Source organism: Myxine glutinosa, chromosome 13 (assembly GCF_964187855.1).
Source record: "Myxine glutinosa chromosome 13, kmMyxGlut1.1, whole genome shotgun sequence".
NCBI classification, from domain to species: Eukaryota; Metazoa; Chordata; class Myxini; order Myxiniformes; family Myxinidae; genus Myxine; species Myxine glutinosa.
The window spans coordinates 56,538,567-56,548,976 of record NC_136273.1 but is presented as its reverse complement, the minus strand read 5'-3'; the positions used below and the strand labels follow the sequence as shown (position 1 = coordinate 56,548,976).

General features: G+C 49.6%; 1 long non-coding RNA gene across 1 annotated transcript; it reads left to right on the top strand.

Moving 5' to 3' along the window:
- Nucleotides 1-2,617: 2,617 nt before the first annotated feature.
- LOC144888598 (uncharacterized) lies at nt 2,618-2,892 on the top strand. The gene is made up of 2 exons (XR_013621155.1): nt 2,618-2,743; nt 2,851-2,892. It is a non-coding gene; the product is annotated as an uncharacterized LOC144888598 (long non-coding RNA).
- The last annotated feature ends 7,518 nt before the right edge of the window (nt 2,893-10,410 follow it).

The following is a 10,410-nucleotide window of genomic DNA, read 5'->3' as shown; positions in this document are numbered from 1 at the left end:
CATTGTACCCGAGGGTGCTTGAGGATAATGTGAGGCCATCTGTCGGAGAGTTGAAGCTCAACCGAAGGTGGACCTTGCAACATGACAATGACCCTAAACATACCAGTAAATCCACCAAGGAATGGCTGAAAAGAAATAAATGGAGGGTTCTGGAATGGCCAAGTCAAAGCCTGGATCTTAATCCCATCGAGATGTTGTGGGGGGATTTGAAACGAGCTGTGCATGCAAGAAACCCCTCAAACATCGCACAGCTGAAAGAATTCTGCATGGAGGAGTGGGCAAGAATTTCTCCCAGTCGATGTCAGAGACTGGTAGACAGTTATAAGAAACGCCTACTTGAGGTTGTTTCTGCCAAAGGGGGCAATACCACCTATTAGAGCCAAGGGTGTACTTACTTTTTCCACATGCGAAATTTGCATTTATGTTTATTTAAATTATACAATGGACTACAAAATGTAAATGTTTCATGATATTTGTTATATTATAATCACCTTTATCTATCAATATTGTTGAAATGAAGATCAAATAGCTGTATGTTGAAATATGTTGAAAAAGTCAAAATTTTACATGGGGTGTACTTACTTTTTCACGTGACTGTAAGGACGAATTTGTGATTAATTACCTCCGGCACCAAAGGTGGACGGAGGTTATGTTTTCACCCCTGTCTGTTGCTTTGTGAACAGGATATCTCAAGAAGTTGTGGAGTTGTGGACGGATTTGGCCGAAACTTGGTGGACAGGTTGGGTGTTTGACAAGGAACAATTGATTAGAGTGTGGTGAATATCCGGATCTGAGTATTTTAAAGTGATTCTTCACCATTGAGAGATGTGGCCAAAAACGATATATAGCATAATATGTCCATAGGTTGTGGACGATCAATGACAAAACTTGGTGGATGAGGTGGCTGAGTGACAAGAACAACCTCATTAGATTTTGGTTAAAGACTGGATTCAGATTCGGTCTATCAGTGGATACAAAAGGTAAACTGCTCAACCTGGCAGTGGTATGCACTCCATCGAGTGTTGTTCCAGTTGATTATGAATTTACATTCTTGTGGTGGTTTCTTCATCTGCCTTCCTCCTCACCTCAATTCATTCTCCCCTCCTCCTTCCATCTGCATGGCTTCTGATATTTATATTTAATTATTTTATACAACACTCCCTCCAGTCTATCTCCTCTGGAACATCATGCCTTGCATCAGCAATGTTTTGGAGCCGCACTCCCATGGAAATCGTTTAGACTTGTTACCTGCCCTCATGCTTTACCCATAAGGCTGGTCATTCAACATAACTGGTTTTACATCCATGAGTCAACTTTACCAAATGTGAAATATTTCACTTTCACGCCATCATTAAAAATCAATAAAAAAAAAATTAAAGAGAGCAACGACGAGTTTCAGGTCCGTCATACTGGAGGAGGGAGTAACCAGGTGGAGATATTAAGGAATCAGAGACATCTTGAAGGAGGAAAGTTTCTGTTAAGCAGATCAAGTCTGGATTGTCAGAAGCAACCTGTATGGAGAGATCAGTCAGGTTTGAGCGGAGGCCCCGGATATTTGAGGTCCATACCGTTAAAGAAGAAGAAGGGAAATAATTAAGTACAAGAAAGGGGAGGGGTGGGAAGGGTAAGATGAGGAAGAGGACGAAGGAGGGAGAGCAGTGGACAGTATGTCGGAGATTGCAGAAGAGCAAGGAGAGAGTGCAGGATGAGGAGGAGGCCAATAGGCTAGGCGGTGATAGGGTGAGGCACGTTGAGGAGTAATATGATGGGGGGGAGGGGCGGCAGAGGAAAGTGGAAGATTGGAGGAGGTGGAGGAATGAGTTGGAAGAGAGAGGAAGTGGGGAGGAGGGCTGAGGGGGGAGATTTGAAAGGGAGGGGTGAGGAGGAAGATTTGAAGAGGAGGTGGAATTTTGAAGGGGAGGGTTGGGGAGGGAGTTTTGAAGGGGAGTGGTGGAGAGGGAGTTTTGAAGGATAGGGGTGAGGTGGGAGATTTGAAGGGGAGGGGTGAGGGAAGTTTTGAAGGGGAGGGGTGAGGGGGGATTTGTAGTCGAGGGGTGAGGGGGAGCTTTGAAGGGTAGGGGTGAGGGGAGTTTTGAAGGGTAGGGGTGAGGGGAGTTTTGAAGGGGAGATTTGAGGGGTGTATATAAGTAGATTGGTTGGTACGGTGGGAGCAATTACCTTTTTATCAATTATTAGAACTTTTTTTTTGAAGGTTAGGCAGAAGAGGGAAAGATCAACAGGATGAAGAAAATAAAGTTTAGCTGTGTGATGAAACGTTCACGATCACAGTGGAAATGACGATTGGAAAACGTCAAAAATTGCAGAGAGCAGAAAATAGGGTGGTCCAGAACGAGTGAGGTCTTCCAAGGCAAGGAATTCAAGTTTTTTTTTTTAAGGCATGAAATGGGGTATAAATGGGAGGAATTGAGGCGAAACAAAAAAGACCTGAAAGTGGTAGGCCTAGAGAGAAAAGACAATAAAAGTGAACTGGACTCATACTAGGAAAAGGTAGGCCTCAAATAATCTGGTACGAAAAGTTTGACAAATACTTACAAATTGGGACAGATTTTAAAACAAAACCAAACTTGGAGCACACAGCAAACACAGAGACTGTGGTGAAAATGTAAGTTGAACCCAGGTGTGACGCTCACTTAAACCACTGGGCGGTGTCTATAAGACCTCGGGACGTCCGCGACTCGAGGCCACTCCTGCGACTTTATACAATGACATGTAGAATTGAATGGTACGTACCCACTTATATTCTAGGCTTGCTTGCATTGACTGATATATCCAATCTTTCTCACATGATGCCTTGATCCTGACATATATGTTGCATGGTGTATTTTACAGGATGATGTTACGATCTAATTGAAATTAAACCTATCTATGGGACGAGTTGTGGATTTGGTTGATTTTCACAACACTTAATTTCAATTATGATCTTCGGAAATGGCGGGACACGAGTCTTGCGATGGCCGGATGAACGCAGATCACAGACGAGCGTTCCCGACATTCTCCGCGCTCCTGCGAGGCCCACCTCGGAGAAGAATGACCGGCGGAGGACCCGTCGAGCTAGCTCCAGCTACGGAGCTCCGACTACTCTCGCCGCCGGTCTGCCTCAAAAGGACCGGATGCGATGGGGACCTCGCAAGCCTTTTGCGGGACCGCGTCGTCAAAACGCAAACTGCTCTCCTGAGGCCCGAACGCCGGAGCAGGCATGACGGACTCCGGCAAGGCGCCTGCTGAAGGAGGCCACTGGGAAATGTCCTGGGCCGCAACCCCGTCGGAACGACGGACCCGCTTGGCGCCGAAGGTACGAGTCTAGCCTCGGTTGCTCGAAATGCTAACGGCTCCGTCCGAGAGAATCATCCTAGATTTGCGTGCCTCGGCCCGAGATGAGATTCCCACGCGAGTGATCACGACTCCCATGTCGGCCATGCCTCCACACGGCCGGCACACTCCGACCACTCGCTACTCGGTGGAATCGCCTCCTCCGCACGGGCCGGACACTCCGACCACTCGCTGCTCGGTGGAATCGCCTCCTCCGCGCGGGCCGGCACACTCCGATCACTCGCTGCTCGGTGGAATCGCCTCCTCCGCGCGGATCACGCACTGCTCATCAGGATCACGCCGTGCCTCACACGGCCGGCTCACCCTGACCACTCGCTTCTCGGTGGAACCACCTCCTCCGCGCGAATCGCGCACTGCTCGTCGGAATCACGCCGTGCCTCACACGGCCGGCTCACCCTGACCACTCGCTTCTCGGTGGAACCACCTCCTCCACGCGAATCGCGCACTGCTCGTCAGAATCACGCCGTGCCTCACACGGCCGGCTCACTCCGGCTGCTCGGGCACTGCGCCCTTCGCGGGCACCACTCTGCGAGGCCGGCGATTCTGATCGCGGCTCGTCTAAATCCCACCTACGCGCGAATCGCGCGCTGCCCCATCGCGGGCACAACCCGATCAATCGCTGCACGGTGGAATCACCTCCTACGCGCAAATCGCGCACTGCGCCCTTCGCGGGCACCACTCTGCGAGGCCGGCAATTCTGATCGCGGCTCGTCGAAATCCCACCTACATGTGGCTACTCAACGAGGCCGGCGAACTCCGCTGCCCGGAATCGCCTCAATGGAGGCTCGCTTGGCACCATGCGAGGACTCGTCGCAGCACGGATGAGTTTCTAAGGACGTCGAGCGGGACCTTCATAGCCTTTCACGACACTCGGGCTTATGCTTATGATAGATGATCGTGTACCATGTGTATTCTATATGACTAACTATGTCTAAAACTCCGGACAAAACACGGCCCGAAAGCTAAACAAACGAGACGCTACTTCAGGGCGTGATATGTATTCGATCCTTTGACCCGAAAGCTAAACAAACGAGACGCTACTTCAGGGCGTGATATGTATTCGATCCTTTGACCCAAAAGCTAACAAACGAGACGCTACTTCAGGGCGTGATATGTATTCGATCCTCTGACCCGAAAGCTAACAAACGAGACGCTACTTCAGGGCGTGATATGTATTCGATCCTTTGACCCGACAGCTAAACAAACGAGATGCTACTTCAGGTCGTGCAGTCTATCGCTGCCAAGCATGCTCGCCCTCTCGACTCGGCGTGCTCGCCCTCTCGACTCGGCGTGCTCACCCTCTCGACTCGGCGTGCTCGCCCTCTCGACTCGGCGAAGCCGCACTGGTTCAACGGGCCGAGCTCAACTTTCGGTTTCCCTCGTACGCGGTGCGCCATAGATAATACTTTTCGCTCGTCGGCCGGGTTTGTATTCCGTACACCGATCTCGAGCCCGCTCGAATGCTGCTGACCAATGGACGCGAGACTTTAGATTTCGGAGTGCTACTTCACTCCGTCTGGGGATACCGCTCAGCTGGAACTCGCCGTCAAACCCGCCCGCACGCGCCCGAACCAATTGATGACGTCATCGACGAAATCACGCGTTTGCTTTACAGCACCATTTAACTGTTTCCCGCGCTTGCGTCATCAGAGTTTGTCTACCTGGGTACCTCTACAGATAGCAGAAATACTCAATCTGACCGCCCATGCCCGAAAGTGCGTGTCATAACGTGGCGGCCTTCGAGGGCGACTAGCCAACATCGCGGACTTATGCCGTTAATCGATAAGGCACGGGGCATTTGGGGGTGCACGGTGACCCCATGACACGGTGACATTGAGCGTTGCGCCCGATTCCCTCGTCTCCTGAGCAAGCCACGTGGGCACCGGCCCGCCGGATCGCCCTTGACTCTGGGCTTGTTGCTTCTAGGACAGGTCTCCTGGCTCGCCTCCACACATTTTGAGACTGCGAGACGCCTCGCTCAGCCGCTGCCTGATTGCGTTCCCTCTGACCCAGACTGTGAAGGTCGCTCGACTTCGGTGCGCGATGCGCGGCTGTTATCTCACACTTCACGACGGGGGGGGGGGGGGGGGGATGGATGAGTGAGGGGGTGAGATGATGGTCGATCCATCCATCCGGGCCATCCTCTTGGATGTCGATCCATCCATCTGGGCCATCCTCTTGGATGTCGATCTATCCATCCGGGCCATCCTCTTGGATGTCGATCCATCCATCCGGGCCATTCTCTTGGATGTCGATCCATCCGGGACGTTTTCCATTTCTCTTGGATGTCGATCCATCCGGGACGTTTTCCATTTCTCGATCTCGACGTTTTCTCTCCGGGACAATCCCTCCGGGACGGTAGCCGGTATAGCCGATCTTCTCCGATCCTCTGCGTGCTGTGCTGCAGGTCGGGAGATTCTGCGTGCTTCGCTGGGAAGGCGCATTTCGGTCGTTTTGTGCGTCGTCATAACTGCCATGCCGGTCGTTCGGGCAGCCTACGGAGGGCACTCGTGGCAAACGTTTTGCTTGAAACTATTTGCCGGAGCTTGTAATTCGTACGCGCTGCCGTCAGAGAGCGCTCGAGTCTCGTGATTGCAAAACAGGGGGACTCCGGGGTATCGCGTAACTCTCGTTATGGCTCTCGTCGGTTCTCTCCCTCGGCAATGCCATGACATGGATCTAATGTGGATCGACCATGTACCCTTGGGAGCCAAGGCAGGTACAGACTTACTGTAATGGACTTACTGTAATGGCCTCCTGTCATGTAATCTTACTTACTGTTACAACTCCTAGGCCGGTACAGACTTACTGTAATTGACTTACACTGTCATGGCCTCCTGTCATGTAATCTTACTTACTGTTACAGCTTACTGTAAAGAGGCTTACTGATTTACACATCTTCCACATCGACACATCTTCCTGTAATGTGTTGCCTTGCGACGAATAGACATGGCTTACTGGTTTACACATCTTCCACATCGACACATCTGCCTGAAATGCGTTGCATTGCGACGAATGGACATTCGCTCTTCGACAAGGTACACCTTATGTAATGAGTTGCATATCGCAAAGGTACACCTTATCCAGCACATAGGCCTGTGAGACTAGACTATTGTGACCCACAGGCTCATCGTCTGCCAGTATCGGACATGTTTGCTAACCAGGCTATGAGTGCGCCTAGAGAACATCTGCCGTCCCTCCCTTCGCCTGATACACCCCTGCCTGAAGCGGTGAGGGCACTGAGGTGCCCCTCCGACACCTGCCTCCAGCGGCTACTCCGAAGCAGGGGACTCCGGATTTGGGGGCGACGTACCCGGTAGTTTCCGAACCTGTGCTGGCAGGGTAATTCGCCACACTGACCTCTACGGATGGACCGACTGACCTGTACTACTGATAATGGATTTGTTTCGTATAGCGCTTTCCAGGAAGCCCTAAAGACACTTTGACAGTGTGCGAAACATAACACAATGGCGCAAAGACAAGAATCAATAGGGATATTTCTTTGACACCCTAATAATGATATAATGACTTCCTCTACCTATTAATGCTGACGCGCGCTCGCTTCCTGCCTAGTGGCAGCATAGTTCTAATGGCGGGGAGAATGTGGTGAAAATGTAAGTTGAACCCAGGTGTGACGCTCACTTAAACCACTGGGCGGTGTCTATAAGACCTCGGGACGTCCGCGACTCGAGGCCACTCCTGCGACTTTATACAATGACATGTAGAATTGAATAGTACGTACCCACTTATATTCTAGGCTTGCTTGCATTGACTGATATATCCAATCTTTCTCATATGATGCCTTGATCCTGACATATATGTTGCATGGTGTATTTTACAGGATGATGTTACGATCTAATTGAAATTAAACCTATCTATGGGACGAGTTGTGGATTTGGTTGATTTTCACAACAGAGACAACAAAAAAAACCAGCAAAAACGACCGGTAAGACCCATCTTTGAGGAAGTTTGCGAAGGCGAAAATCGCACATCCACAGCTCAAAGACCAGAACCGGAAGGCTGACACCTCACCACTATGACGGTCATGGAGCAGATAACTCCGAAACTCAAGGAGACTATAAAAAGACCATGGATGCCATCTACAGCACTCACCTTTGGCAGGATCTTCATGCCCAAGGTCAGTTTACCATACCTGTGAGATGACTAAAGCACGATAGGGAACCGTGTCAGTGGCTGAGCAACGGATATTAATTGTCCGAGCGAACCAGTGTTACAAGCTGCACCTTATAGTCTATCAGAGGCCAATCAACACTGGGTCAATGGGCCGCCGGTATGCTATGTCGCAATCAAATCAGGACAGGACAATTCAATACAGTTTCAAGCTTGTATTGGCAATGGTAAGTAAGCAAGCATTTACAGGGAAGTATTAACAACATGTATAACATTCACATTACCCTTGGCGACATACATGCCCTCGGAATTCTTAGAACAATCACTTAACACTGCTACACATAATGAAACCAGACACCCAAAGAAATATGAGGAAGTGTGAGAAGAGCTAGAGGTGACAAATAAGTAGTTGAGGTGGTGTTGCGTCCCTGACACACCTGAGTGGCCACTCCAGGTTCTGGCCTGATGGTCCCAGGATTCGCCTTCCTCACGATCCCTCCTACACTCGGCTGTTATCCACACGATAGTACGCAACAGTTCCTGATGGGAGAAAATGTTCCGAACTTCTCGCACCTTTTCTCTAAAGTTCTTTCTGGATACCTCTCCTTTCAAATCTGGCCTACTTCCCCGTCTTCAGTACGGCTTACCGGTATGATAAAATGCGTCTAATCAGCTGCATTTTCTTTTTAACCACAGGGTTCTATATATATCCCAGCGGAAGCATTTCAACAAAAAGCTAAGGCATGCCTGTATGCATACTCTCACATGCAGAGACTTTTGCTCCCTGACGGTGGGCTCACTCCCAACCATACTCATACCTTCAACACCATGCGGAAGCCGTTTTATACTTAAAACTAACTCATTCATTCACCCTCCCCATTAACGTCCCTCCAACCTCTTCGTAGTCTATCATAACCACACGCTCACGCACCAGCACCACATACACCCCTCACCCTTCACACTCGCCCATGTGCACACGCTCGTGCTAGTATGCACAGACCAGTAGCTCAATGTGCACCAAGCATGTGCATGCATCACCAACTGGTGGTTCGATCTCAGCCATGCCAGTTCGTCCCACAGTCACAAATGCAGGCAGTGGCTTGCTCTCACACAACCTCCTCACACCCATGCCAGGCAACATGCACCTGGCAGCTTCAACCACGTGACACGTCCGCTTGCCACATGTCAAAGCACACAGATCATGAGAGGGCGTGCAGGAACCACACATTGCGCACAAGTAACCAAACATGCAGGCACACACACACCACTGTGGAAAGTCCCTTGGAAAACCCCATTTTCCTATTTGTATCATTAGTGTGTGTGTGTGCTGTCCACGTACCTGCTTGTGGCAAATTCCTGGCTCCACCTACCGATCGGCGATTTCTGCGAGCTCCTGCTGCAGGGATACACTCACCTGTGGGGTCAGGCGCACCCTGCACACATTTTTCCCTCATACATGCCTCAATCCCCTCTCTTTCCATGCACACTTTATCATGCTCTTTTAATTTCCTTGTCCATGCTATTAAATATTTTCCTGTGTCGTTCCATTTCTCTACTTTAATCGTCTTTATCTTGCGTTCCCTGGATTCCAGTCTCTATCTGGCTCTACACATATATGCTCGCTGATTCTCTGTACCATTCAGGCTCACCTTTACTTTCCTCTACTTCCCATGGTCCCACTTCGCTCCTTTCTCTTCGTGGAGCTATTTCTCATACTCTTTGGGTTACCTCCTTTATTTAACCCCCTGCTATCTCATCTCACCAGCCTGTCACATCCTCTTTCACCTTTCCCAGATTTTCCCATACTGTGTCCAGTTTCCCTCCAAGATCCACCAGCCCAGCCTTCACCTCTGCCTGTCCCATTCGCATGGAATGGCATGCCTTAGCCTGTCCATTCCGCCCTTCGTCTCCATTCTGTCGATGTGTCGAGCTTTGCTGGCAATGAAAGCCCGCTTGGAGTTTGCAAGAAAGCACCTAAAGGACTCTCAGACTGTGAGAAACAAGATTCTGTGGGCTTTCATGTGTCTTTCACTGAGGAGAGGCTTCCGTCTGGCCACTTTGCAATAAAGCCCAGATCGTTGGAGTGTTGCCGAGAGGGTTGTTCTTCTGGAAGTTTCTCCCATCTCCACACAGGATCTCTGTAGCTCAGCCAGAGTGACCATCGGGTTCTTGGTCACCTCTATTACCAAGGCCCTTCTCCCCCGATTGCTGAGTTTGGCCGGGCGGCCAGCTCTAGGAAGAGTCCTGGTTGTTCCAAACGTCTTCCATTTAAGAATTATGTAGGCCACTGTGCTCTTCAGAACCTTCAATGCAGCAGAGATTTTTTTGTAGGCTTCCCCAAATCTGTGCCTCGACATAATCCTGTCTCTGAGCTCTGCAGGCAGTTCCTTCGACCTCATGGCTTGGTTTTTGCTCTGATATGCAGTCATCTGTGAGACCTTATATAGACAGGTGTGTGGCTTTCCAAATCATGTCCAATCAATTGAATTTACCACAGGTGGACTCCAATCAAGGTGAAGAAACATCTCAAAGATGATCAAGAGAAATGGGAGGCACCTGACCTAAATTTCAAGTGTCATAGCAAAGGGTATGAATACTTATGTAAATGTGATATTTCAGTATTTTCTTTTGAATAAATTTGCAAAACTTTCTAAAATCCTGTTTTCTCTTTGTCATTATGGAGTATTGAGTGCAGATTGATGAGGGAAAAAATGAATTTAAACGATTTCAGCATAAGGCTGCAACATAGCAAAATGTGAAAAAGGTGAAGGGGTCTGAATACTTTCTGAATGCACTGTAAGTTTGACCTGGGAGGGGAGGTGGTTCCATCATTGACAAAGGCCCCTGTGAAGAGTTTGGGAAGATGGTATACCATGGAGTTGAATGATGTGGGAAGGGTGGCGGAGGTGCGGAACAAGCTTTTGAGAG